Source organism: Bubalus kerabau, chromosome 7 (assembly GCF_029407905.1).
Source record: "Bubalus kerabau isolate K-KA32 ecotype Philippines breed swamp buffalo chromosome 7, PCC_UOA_SB_1v2, whole genome shotgun sequence".
NCBI classification, from domain to species: Eukaryota; Metazoa; Chordata; class Mammalia; order Artiodactyla; family Bovidae; genus Bubalus; species Bubalus kerabau.
In genome coordinates this window covers 10,797,172-10,810,258 of record NC_073630.1, presented here as the reverse complement: position 1 = coordinate 10,810,258, position 13,087 = coordinate 10,797,172, and the positions used below count along the sequence as shown (strand labels likewise).

Here is a 13,087-nt window from a genome sequence, read left to right as displayed (position 1 = left end):
TTGAGCGGCTTCACTTTCACTTTTCACTTTCATGCATTGGGGAAGGAAATGGCAACCCACTCCAGTGTTCTTGCCTGGAGAATCCCAGGGACGGGGGAGCCTGGTGGGCTGCCGTCTATGTGGTCACACAGAGTCGGACACGACTGAGCGACTTCACTTTCACGCATTGGAGAAGGAAATTGCAACCCACTCCAGTGTTCTTGCTTATCATTATTTTCCCTCTATTTTGCCTTCCCACTCTCTATTAGTTAGCTCAGCTACCAGAACAAAATACTGCAGACTTGGTGGCTTAAACAATAGACATTTACTTCTCACAGTTCTGGAGGCTGGAAGTCTAAGATCATGGTGTCAGCAGGGTAGGTTTCATTCCGAAGCGTTTTCTCTCATCTTGTCAGCAGGTGGTCTTGTGTGTTTTCCCATGACCTCTTTGCGTGCACACTGGGTCAAGAGAGAAAGTGATTGATCCCTGATATTTCTCCTTATAAAGACAGTCCTATGAGAGCACCACCCTTATGACCTCATTTAACCTTAATTGGTTCCTGAGAGGCCTTATCTCCAAGACAGACACACTGGGGTTAGAGTGTCAACATATGGATTTGAGGGGCACACAAACACTCATATATAACTATTCCTCCCTATGCCCACACTCAATTTCTTCGTTTACCCCCACTTCCTATACCTAAAGTCAAAACTAATTTGCTAAATGTCTAGAAACTCTTGGTAAAAGTCACACAAGTCAAAATGTCTGATGCAATAGAATGCTAGGTATTTCACAGTTTCTACCTTTTGTTAAAAGATGTCCTCTGGGTTGGTCATGAGCTTGTGTCTAGTTAGTAATGAAGAATAGTTTGCAACACTTACCTATTTTGCAAACAATGCTGCCTAAAACACTATCCCAAAACTCAGTGGCTACAAATAATAAGTGTGTCTTGTTCATACAGCTGCAATCAGGCACAGCTCACAGACTTAGCCCGTGTGATTCTCCTGGCCTCAACTGGCCTCTCTTGTCTGCCTGGGAGTAGATTGCCTCTTGGCTGGGGTGTCTTTCTGGGCTTCATCTGGCTGGAGCAACTCATCTCTCCAGGTCTCATTTTCCACATCTGTCTCATCCTCCCCAGACATGTTCTTCCCTGAGGTTCAGCAGTAAGCCCATCTCCAGTCCTGGGGACAGACAACAGAAAAACACTTGAGGTATCATGGGAAGAATGAGGCATTATAGCCATTTTGCCACCTACTCCACCAAAGAGCATTTCACTATCTCTACCTCTCTGCTCCTTTTTTTCACTTTAAAAATTCATAAGTTTACATTAGAGATGGTATGTGATTACACATCGTGTGTGTTGGTGGAAAAAGTTTTATGTAATTCACCAATTACCTTTTGAGCACATAGATCATATTTTTGTAAATGAGACCATAGTGCCTATAAGAAAAAAGTCTTTCTATTCATAAGGGTAGTGTGTATTTTGGTTCTTTGAGTTTGGGTTGGTTTTTTTGTTAGGAAACATAGAGAAAGTTCTGAGAATAATTTAACTTCATTTCTTACTGTTTCTCAAAGTGAGAAACTTTTTTCTGTGTGCTATATATCTCACAGAAAAGAGTATCCGAATATACATTATATGGCTGAAAAGTATCAAAAGCTCTTCTTAATGTATTATTGATACATTCTAATGATCTTCTGGTTTAACTTAGTATCCAGCTGTGGCCGAGCGTGAGGGAACTTGACTTGGGGAAATTGAACTGTGGTGCTGCCACCTTGCGTACTGAGCCTGTAATCATCACTTCCCGTTCTCATCTCTAGAATACCAACCAAAAAAAAAAAATACTGCAATGGAGACATATTGTCCTTTTAAAAGGAGGGTTTTCTTAATCCTTTTTGTGCTCATGGGACTCTTCAGGAACCTATGGATCTCTTTTTAGAATAATGTTTTTAAATTATGAAATAAAATAATAGAGTTAGAAACTCTAAATACAGTTACCAAAAGATTAAAATGAAAAATGTGTAATAAACTAGCATGTATACTTCTTCATTAATAGGGCTTCCCTATTAATTATTCCCTATTAATAATAATTCCCTATTAATTCCCTGGTGGCTCAGACGGTAAAGAACCTGCCAGCAATGCTGAAGACCCGGGTTTGATCCCTGGGTCAGGAAGATCATAGTAACAAGAAAATTTTAAATGACAAATGTACCATAAACCAGCATGTATACGTCTTCATTAATATATTAAGTAAATCTAGTGGCCAGTCTAATAACTGCTTTGATCTCAAATAAGTAAATAGTGTAAATATATTTGAGATACTGACAACATGTAACGTGATTTGAAAATGTGTGTCACAGGCTAATGCTATTATGGTTTGTTGCTTGTATTCATACTTGAAGGAAATGCTAAACTATAGTTAAAAATTATTAGAAAAATATTGTTATTTTTTCCTAAGTTGACAGACCACTTGAGTTCAAGGCATGGGCCATTTTGGATACAGAGACCCCAAATTAATCATTCCTGACTCTTAATATATTTAATATTTGATCACTAAATAAGGAAATATTAGACAACAAAACTTCCAAAAACAAATTTTCATTAAGAACCTACAAGTCTATAGAAGTCTTCTTTTAATAAGGTATTTTTAAAGAGCAAATCATTATTTTTTTGCTCATAAATATTATTTTTCTACATCATGCTATAATCAACATTTATATGATGTAGTATATTTCTAATACTTTTATGCATGCATGTGTGTGTACTCAGTTGTGTCTGATTCTTTGTGACCCTTTGGACTGTAGCCTGCCAGGTTCCTCTGTCCGTGGGATTTTTCAGGCAGGAATACTAGACTTGGATGCCATTTCCTCATCCAGGGGATCTTCCTGACCCAGGAATCGAACCTGCGTCTCCCGATTCTCCTGCATTACAGGTGGATTCTTTACCTATACTGCTAAGTCACTTCAGTCGTGTCCGATTCTGTGCAACCCCATAGACGGCAGCCCACCAGGCTCCCCTATCCCTGGGATTCTCCAGGAAATAACACTGGAGTGGGTTGCCATTTCCCTCTACAACGCAGGAAAATGAAAGTGAAGTCGCTCAGTCGTGTCCGACTCTTCAGGACCCCATGGACTGCAGCCCACCAGGCTCCTCCATCCATGGGATTTTCCAGGCAAGGGTCTACAAAATAGATGCTAGGTTTTATTTGATTTCTTAAGAAACTGACTACCTGGATTCTGATCCAAGATTTGTCTTTAATTGATTCAATGACCTTGTACATTTCTCTCCTTTGCCTCCCTCTTTCCTTCCTCCATTCCTCCCTTTCTTGTTCTCTGCTACCTTCCTTCCTTCCTTTTTTCTTCCCTCCTTACTTTTCTCTGTTTCTTTGCTCCTCTCTCCCTCCTCCCTCTTCATTTTTCTTTCTCTCTCCTCTTGATTTCTCCTTCAACACACTTTTAATAAGAGACAAACAAGTGCTAAGAATTGTGCTAAGAAGTGTGTGATGATCTAAGGGACTTCACAGTTAATTATAATATAGCATGATCCAGAGGCAGATTGACCAGACACCTAAAGCAGCTTAAGCTTCTGTGTACAGCCACTCTCCTCTATATCTGCAAGGTCTGCATCTGTAGACTGAACTCAGAGCAGATTGAAAATATTCAGGAGAAAAATCTTTTCAGAAAGTTCCAAAAAGCGCAACTTGAATTTGCCATACATTCTATTCACAAGTATTTACATGTTACTTATATTTCGTTAGGTATTATAAGTAATCTGGAGATGATTTAAAGTATACAGGAGGTTGTGTGCAGGCTATATGCAAATGCTACACCATTTTATATAAGGAACTCGAGCGTCTGTGGATTTTGGCATCTGGCAGGGGTCCTATAATTTGTCCCCCTCAGACACAGAAGGATGGCTGTCTTACTTTCATGGTTCCAAGGAGACTTGGCAGTGATTTTACATGTTTCTATAGTTTTATAAAATTTATAAAGTGAGAAATTTAAACCACAATCAGTTAAGACCACTGTCTCTTTGAATCTCTACTTCTGCTCATGTTCATTGCTTTTAGAGTGCCTAGGCATTTTGAGATCCTGTTAAGCAGAAGCTGAGCAAGGGATACATTTAGATTGGGTTTAGTGAGATACATTTATGTGGTTCATACTCATTTTCATGTACAGGGAAGATTCCCAAGGGTACTGTCAGTCAATACCTAAGAATTTTATCTAGTCAGTTTCTTCTGTTTAATTAGTTTTTGCATACTTATGAAGAAGTCTACATATAATTTGTCATTTTAACCCACAAGAAGGAGGTAGCCAAGTCTGTGTGGCTATGAAGGTTAACATTACAAAGGCCTTTCCTCACCAAGATGAAGTGATATTTGATCTTTTCCCACTTGAAACACTAGACTCAAGTAGAATAGTTAGCATCTATTCCATTTAGTGTCTCTCTATAAATACTGTCTCTAAGACAGTTTTTGGTTGTTTTAACACACAGTTCCATGAAGTTAATCAAAGATGTTGCCTATGACCAAAACACCATTTCCTAAGGAGACTGCTGCTTTTGCAATATGCCAACCTGGCTGGGCTAAACTCTGTTTCCTAGAACTCTCTTTCCTCTGTGTCTCTGGTTCAGCCCTCAGGAGATTCTTGTGTGAGATTTGAAGGATGGAGGTGAAGCCGCAGACATTTTTATAACTCACACACATTGTCATTTATCAGCTTTTTTACCTTGTTGGTGGAAAGCAGCTGCTCCATTTTTTCCAGGACCCTCTTCATTACTTCCGGAGAAGGCAATGGCACCCCACTCCAGTACTCTTGCCTGGAAAATCCCATGGACGGAGGAGCCTGGTAGGCTGCAGTCCGTGGGGTCGCTAGGAGTCGGACACGACTAAGCGACTTCACTTTCACTTTTCACTTTCATGCATTGGAGAAGGAAATGGCAAACCACTCCAGTGTTCTTGCCTGGAGAATCCCAGGGACGGGGGAGCCTGGTGGGCTGCCGTCTATGCGGTCGCACAGAGTCTGACATGACTTAGCAGCAGCAGCCAGTATTTTCGCCTGGGAAATACTATGGATACTGGAGCATGGCGGGCTACAGTCCATGGCGTGGCAAAGAGCTGGACATAACTTAGCAACTAAACAACAACAGCACAGCCAAGTTACATCCCTAAAATCCAGTTTATGGCTCTAGAATAGTATTCAGTGGACATAGATTCCCAAGGGGGTGGCTATAGAGTGTTGGGTTGCCTCAGAGTCATTCCCAAATTTACTTATACAAACATCAGAAGAGATTAAGCCTTTTATTTCAAATTTTGCACATTTTGCACATCCTTTAAAAATAGCTTTTAAATGTAATAGCTCAACTATCAACTTTTATTTGAGGTCTTCTTCAATTCCTCCAGACAGAGCTAATATCTTCTTTTCATGATTATAGCAAAACTCACATTGTATAGTGATGGGATATTTGTCCAACTTATCCACAAGACTACGATCATTTAAGGTTAAAAAAAAATCACACTTTTTTCACCTTTGCCTAACTAGTACCTAGCATATTAATGAATTTTATTAAAATTTTGATAAATGAATACTTAAGTTTTTGTCATCTCTAAATTTAGTCTTCTCTATATTAGGAAAAATAACTCTTAATTACTTTTTAATGTTACCAAATATCTGGATGTATCAATATATTAATAAGCTATCTAAAAATTAAAATGTTACTACTATTTATGACCCTCTGCAGCAGTGTTATCCAGTAGAACTTTCTGCAATGGTGGCAGAAATTTCCTTCTGCAATTATGAACTTGAAATGTGGCCAGCACAGCTCTGGATATTTGAAAATATGTAGGCATTTCTACAAAGATAATCTATATTATAACTTTGAGTCTTTTAAAAATGCTACAGACAAAGTTCTATTGATTTCCTCCCACTGAGAGTCAGTTTTTTGAACTTGAACTCACTGTAGATATAAAGGGGAAATATATCATGTGAGAATAAACATTGGTAAGATAATCTTCTCCCAAAATGGTCTTTCCAGTTGAGTAACATCTTTGATTTTCAGCTGTTATTAATAACTTTCAAAATGTTTCCCATTCACTCATGATATTTTCTGTTCAATTTTTTAAAGATTTTTTTTTTTAATTCTTAAAGAATCTAACAGGATAAAAGATAACCCTGTCAGACCAATGTCATCTATGTCATGAGCTCATAGTAGTTTTTCAAGGAAATTTATGACTATGAGTAGATAGCCATTTGGGGCTTCCCTCGTGCCTTAGTAGTAAAGAATCTGCCTGTCAATGCAGGAGACATGGATTGGGTTGAGACAGTCCCGTGGAGAAGGAAATGACAACCTACTCCAATATTCTTGCCTGGAAAATCCCATAGACAGAGGAGCCTGGTGGGCTACAGTCTGTGGAGTGACAAAGAGTGGGACACGACTTAATGACTGAACAACTGAGACCCATTTTATGCAGTATATATTTTTACTGTAAAATGAATATACTATTGTTGGCCAATAATCTTCATTTTAATCTCTGATTAAAAAAACTTTTTCCTGAAATTATAGAACCATTCTGTCAAAATACCTATGCATAGTTTACTAAACATTTTTATATAGAGCTGTCTATTAAACACAAGTATTGAGTTCAGAAGTTTTGATTTGGGGTTAGGAAGGGGCATTTTTGCTCTTTACTTCAAAAAGAGACAACAGAAAAAAAATCTATAAAAATTATTAATTAATTCAGTATTCTTGGGTTAAATACATACAAAAAACACTCAACAGCAGTAAGAAGGTTTCAACTGGTAAAGTTTATGAGAGGACTGTAAAATTGATGATATATCTGAAGTTCTATCATATCTGTGTAATGTATTTATATTTATCAAGGAATCCAAAAGACAAATGGCATGTGAACATTTGTAAAAAATGGCTTATATTCAGAGATTGTATTAATTTAAACCAAGGATCTCAAAAGAATTAGCTAATCAACTAGACTCACAATGGCTAAATTAAAAAAATTCACATTTACAAAGCATTTCATCTATTATTTAACTGTAAAATTTTTTAAAGTAAAATGAGATCCACTTTTCAAAAGCATCAAGTGATGCTGCAAGTGTGAAAGCCATTTAAGATTAAAAGGAATTGCAGGATAAGAAATACAGAAAATGAAATCTGTTCTTTACATAATATTCAAGATTTGTATTTATATACTACATTTTTGAGAATCTATGCATTTGTTTATACAGACCTGGGTTTAGATATAGGCTCATCACTTATTAGTATTCTTGAACAGATTCTATGCTTCAATTTCTCCATCAGAAAACTGTAGATAATCATCATCATGACTTTTATATAAGAAGCATTTAGAACATTAAGTACTCAATAAATATTAGTCTTAAAAAAGGCAAAGTTGGCTAAAAGAAGTGCTTTTTCTGAAATTCCACATATTCAGGTCTCTCATCTTTAGTTTATTTCTTAAAATGTAAATTTTCATAATATATTCTTCAATAATGCTTTTTATTATCTTTCAAGTATAAGCTATAACAAGATAAATCAGGGCAGTTGTAAGCCTGCAGAAAGAGCAAAGGTTAAGAAATTGCAAGTGAGTCAAACTAAAATTCTATGTACTGCCTTTTTAGTGCCTAAGACCATATGCGAAAATAATTATGAATAGTAAATTTAACAGCAGTAGCAAAAGTAACCGTTTGCAAGTGAATCACAGAAACAGTTGTTAATATCATTACATTAAAACTTGAAGTTGCTGGTGGGATTCTAATGAAAAATTTGAATCTTTTTGAAAAACTCAGAAGTAACAGAAAGGAAAAAAAAAGCAATCTTTATTCTATTCCAGAATTCTAGTACGAGATGAATCACAAGAGGGTGAATCAGTAGTGACAGCTGGGGAAAAAAGAAAAGTAAGCAGATCAAATCCCTAGGGCCTGAAAGAAGAAAGGATTATACTGCAAACTGACCTCAGATGAAGAGATGACCCAGTGCTTAACCAGCAGGAAGGTCCATATGCTACCTAACAGCAGGGAGATGGGAAAGATGCCCAGTCAGGGATTCTAGCAAGCCTCTGATTAGATAATGAATAGAAATATCATTGGAGTTAGATCTAAGTCTAAATCTTGGCTCAGTTGTTTGTTAGCGATGCAGCGTTAGACAAGTTGTTTAAACTCTCTAAGCTTCATTTTCATTCCTTTAAGATGAGGATAATATTTGTAGTTTCTTACAGTTTTATTGCATTAAAAAACACAACATCTGTGAAGCAATTAGCATGATTTCGGGCAGAAAGTAACTTTGATAATATTATTTGAAGATGAAGCAAAATCCCTAAGTAACTGTGGATTACTAGATATTAAACTATTAACCACCAAGTTGAGTCTTTGAGCTATGAATTGACTGATACCTCTACACTAAGTTTTTTATTAAAGATGTTGTCTTTTTTCGATTTGGGGAGTTTTTCTTAGGTTCTCTTATGTTTTGGTTTGTTGATCTTTCTCATGACCTCCTAACCCAGTGCTTCCAAACTCAGCTATAATGGGATATGAGGTCAGACCAAAAATGTCTCTATGCTTCTGAAAGTCAGGACCAGTCTTGATATCTCATTTAGAAATGTTCCTACTGAACTAACCACCCTAAGGAAGGCTTCTGCGTTTAGAAAACAGTGTAGACCTCATGTGCACGGGCTTCAAGGTGTTACACCTATCTCAAAGACAGGGAAGGCATGTATAAGCAGGTTTTATACAACTATTAATAGGATGTTGAGTTGGTCATTTTGAAATATAAAAAATATCATTGAGGTAAAACAATTCTATTAGCTGGAATTTAATTTTTATTTCAGATGTAAGTTTATTCAGATGTTTATTTCAGATGTAACAGCAATGTTAAAATCAACAAGTTTAATCTTAACTGCACCAAATAAACAGCTATTTAAGTATTTTTAAAATTATTCCCTCCAAAAAGCTTTTCTTTCTACCCAACATACCACAGTTTTCCAATAGTTCTATTTTTGAAGGACTTTGAATTGATGAGTAAACTGCTTTGGGGATATTTTAAAACTTCTTTCCTCAAATGAAAAGCAATCTGGACGAATTATATATTACATAGATTTCCCTGCAGATTCTTTTCTTTAGAACCTAAATGTAATTACCATACAATATAATTTTTCCCTATTTACCCTACAGAAAAAAAAACTGAATGTCCTAAAATATACAATGGATATATCCTGTGACCTTCCAGCTAATAAAATTGTGGACAATGAAGTCACAAAGTTTTCTGGACATCAAGGTAAAAATTTTTCTCAAAATATATCTGGATTCAGAATCACACTAATTTAATAGTGCTATTTCCTAGACTGAAACTTAAAGGAGTTATTAGAACTACTTTTAAAGTATCCAGTTTCATATCAACTTTATAATGCCTTAGATCTATCCATACTAATGAAAACCATTTTGCACACTGGCAATCTACTCTGAAACTACTCATCTAAAAATGTGAGGGCCTCCCTGACAGCCCAGTGGTTTAGACTTCACCTTCCAGTGCAGGGGTTGCAGGTTCGATCCCTGGTCAGGAGCTAAGAATCCACGTGTCTTGAGGCCAAAAACCCAAAGCTTAAAACAGAAGTAATATTGTAACAAATTCAATAAACACTTGAAAAATGGTCCATATTAAAAAAATCTTTAAAAATGCTAAATCTGCCCATGATGATCATAGTATTACTACTTTTCTCACCTAATAATAGCCTTTCTCCCTTCTTCCATATCTGGTCCAACATTACTTTAAGATTTAAGTTTATGTTTTCAGACTATATTTGCTATCAGATATAGAAAAATGAAAGACCCCAAACCTCAAGTGATATTCAGACCAGCTATCATGTGTAATGAACACATTTTTATAAGCTGGCCTTTATATATTTCTAGCTGACATAAAATTGTTTTATGAACAAAAATATCAATAATTTAAAAATAGTTTAATCTACATGAAGGCTTGTATAATAATCCTATAATGTGATTACCTTGTACTGTTAACATTAATGAAACAGGATGATTTTTCCTGAAATAAAATAGCACTTGTTTGGGAATCAAGTAATAAAGGTATTTCACTCAGGAAATCACTAACTGGCTTAACTGGGTATGTATTAATATACAATGATCAGTTTCATTATGTAATACTTTTTTGACGCATCAACATGTTTTAATAAGTCAGAAATGTAATAATAAAATAATGATAATGAGCTATTGAAAAAAATCAGAGTGTACTGTGAGGTGTATCCTTTAGAGTATAATTCAGAAAGCACTTATGGACTTAAAATATTGCTTCTCTAAAAGTATTTCTCAGCATGCATATTCAGTTAGAAAAAAATGTTGTGAATCGTTTGATGATTTTGACACTTTACAGTCCCTAAAAGTGGTATCTGGCAGTAATGTCCTGGTGCCTTCAAGGACAGGGGCCATCGAAGATTTCTCTCTTCACCTACAGCATCGCTGTTGCATGTAAAATTTAAGTATCAACCACTTGCGGATATTACTTTTACACATGAATTATCGTTGCTTATAAAACATATATGGAAAAATTCCATTAAAGTGAAAAGTTATGCACCACTAACCATAGAATAAACAATGAAATTAAAAGATTACCACAATTAAGTTTAATCTAAGTAGGTCTTAAAATACAGCAGTTTGCAAAGCAATATAGTAATTCATTGCCTTTGGAACTCTCAGTTCTAGACTCAGATAGAACCTTTAAACATATGGGCTAAAAATTGACCCTAACATCATAAGTGCTAAGGCTTTTTATATCTTAACATGTTTTTTTTCAGTTTTAAAATAAGGGCCCAATTGTAAACAAACAAGCTCAACAGAGTTGTGACCAAATTTTAAGATTTGATAACTGTTTAAAGTATTGACATTAAAATGATACACCCAAAAAAAAATAAATAAAATGACACATCCATTTTTTTTAAAGGCCACTTAAAAGGAATATTTAAATCAACAAATAGTGATGTTTATCTGTAGTTGTGCCTATATGCTAAAAGTATATAAATATTTTAAAATAATTAAAAACTTTTTATTGAGGGGATATTGGTCTATAACATTATATATATTTCATGTGTACAACACTGTATATTTTAACTTTGTATACACCACAGCATATACCACATTCACCACTAAAAGTTTAGTTTTCATCTGTTACCATACAGTTACCTATTTGGTCTTCTCATTCCCTTCCTTTGCCTCTGGTAACCACTACTCTTTTCTCTGCAACTATGTGTTTGGTTTGGTTTGTTCACGTCTTATTTACTTATTTTCCATATATGAGTGAAATCAGATGGTATTTGTCTTTTTCCACATTGTCTTTATTCATTCATCTGTAGATGGACATTTAGCAAGGACAATAGCCAGGACATCCATATCCTGGCTATTGTAAATAATACTGAGATGAACATAAGGGTGCATATAGTTATTTAAAATTTATTATTTTTAAATAACTACCTGGAAGTGGAATAGCTGGATCACATGGCAGTTCTATTCTTAACTTTTTGAGGCATCTGTATACTGTTCTCGTCACATATGGATGTGAGAGTTGAACTATAAAGAAAGCTGAGCGCTGAAGAATTGATGCTTTTGAACTGTGGTGTTAGAGAAGATTCTTGAGAGTCCCTTGGACTTCAAGGAGATCAAACCAGTTGATCCTAAAGGAAATCAGTCTTGAATATTCATTGGAAGGACCGATGCTGAAGTTGAAACTCCAATACCACCTGATGCGAAGAACTGACTCAATGGAACAGACCCTGATGCTGGGAAAGATTGAAGGCAGGAGGAGAAGGGGACAACAGAGGATGAGATGGTTGGATGGCATCACCGACTCAAGAGACATGAGTTTGAGTGGGCTCTGGGAGTTGGTAATGAAGAGGGAAGCTGGGAGGGCTGCAGTCCATGGAGTTGCAAAGAGTCAGACACGACTTAGTGACTGAACTGAACTGAGTGACTTAGTAGCTTCACAGCAAGGTACTTGGGCCTAAATTTTTCTTCATTTTATACTGATATACTTTCCAATGGAAATCTTTGTTAATAAGTGTTTTTTAAAAATTACCACTGCTATCTTCTAAATTGATTTACTTTTATATTCTGGAGACACATGTAGCTATTAAGTAAACTGTCTTTAGCTCCTCAAGTGCCCATCACAGTCAGAATCACAATGTGGTTGATTTAGCAGGGAATTAGATCAGGTAGTTGAACTGCTTTCTCTCTCAGAGGTGGAAACTGATGTCAAGTGTGGTTAAGTAACTCAGACTTCTGATGCATAGTCTAAAGGTTATATTAAAACCTTTCTTCTTCTTCACATCACTACTCAATTTAAATCACATTTAAAAGGTCAGATTTTTCTGGATCAGTTTTATATCCTCTTCATAACCTATAGCATTCATAGCCTACTAAGGAGGAAGTTGTTGTTTAGTCATTAAGTCGTGTCCAACTCTTTGAGATCCCATGGAATGCACCATGCCAGGCTTCCCTGTCCTTCACTCTCTTCTGGAGTTTGCTCAAATTCATCTTCATTGAGTTGGTGATGGTATCTAACCATATCATCCTCTGCCACCCTCTTTTCCTTTTTGCCTTCAATCTTTCCCAGCATCAGAGTCTTTTCCAGTGAGTCAGCTGTTCATATCAGGTGGCCTAAGTATTGGCGCTTCAGCTTCAGCATCAGCCCTTCCATGAATATTCATGGTTGATTTCCTTTAGGATTGACTGGTTTGTTCTGCTTGCCATCCAAGGGACTCTCAAGAGTCTTCTCCAACACCACAATTCGAAAGCATCAACTCTTCGGCACTCAGAGTTCATTATGGTTCAACTCTCACATCCATACAAGTGCTGTTTATTAGGGCAAATGCTTATTTGCCAATTATCTTGAATCTGTAAACAAACTTGCTATTTTTTTTAACCAGAACATCACATGTAACAGCAGATTTTTTTTCTCCCCTAAATCTGTAAAGTCTAGTCCTATAATGCCCTTGAACATAAATTTTGTCCTAATAACCTTGCAAAATTTTGTAGTCCCTCTAGGACTCAACTCTTGTCTTTTAACTCTGCAGTACAGCTAGACTTTAGCATAGCCTT

The 13,087-nt window shown here is 36.1% G+C and overlaps 1 long non-coding RNA gene across 1 annotated transcript in view; it reads left to right on the top strand.

Annotated features, from left to right (window-relative positions):
• LOC129657451 (uncharacterized) overlaps positions 1-13,087 on the top strand; it is an 88,320-nt gene that overhangs the window by 71,903 nt on the left and 3,330 nt on the right. Inside the window, exon 2 of the long non-coding RNA XR_008716733.1 lies at positions 9,158-9,260. This is a non-coding gene — a long non-coding RNA (uncharacterized LOC129657451). The remainder of the gene's footprint in view (positions 1-9,157; positions 9,261-13,087) is intronic.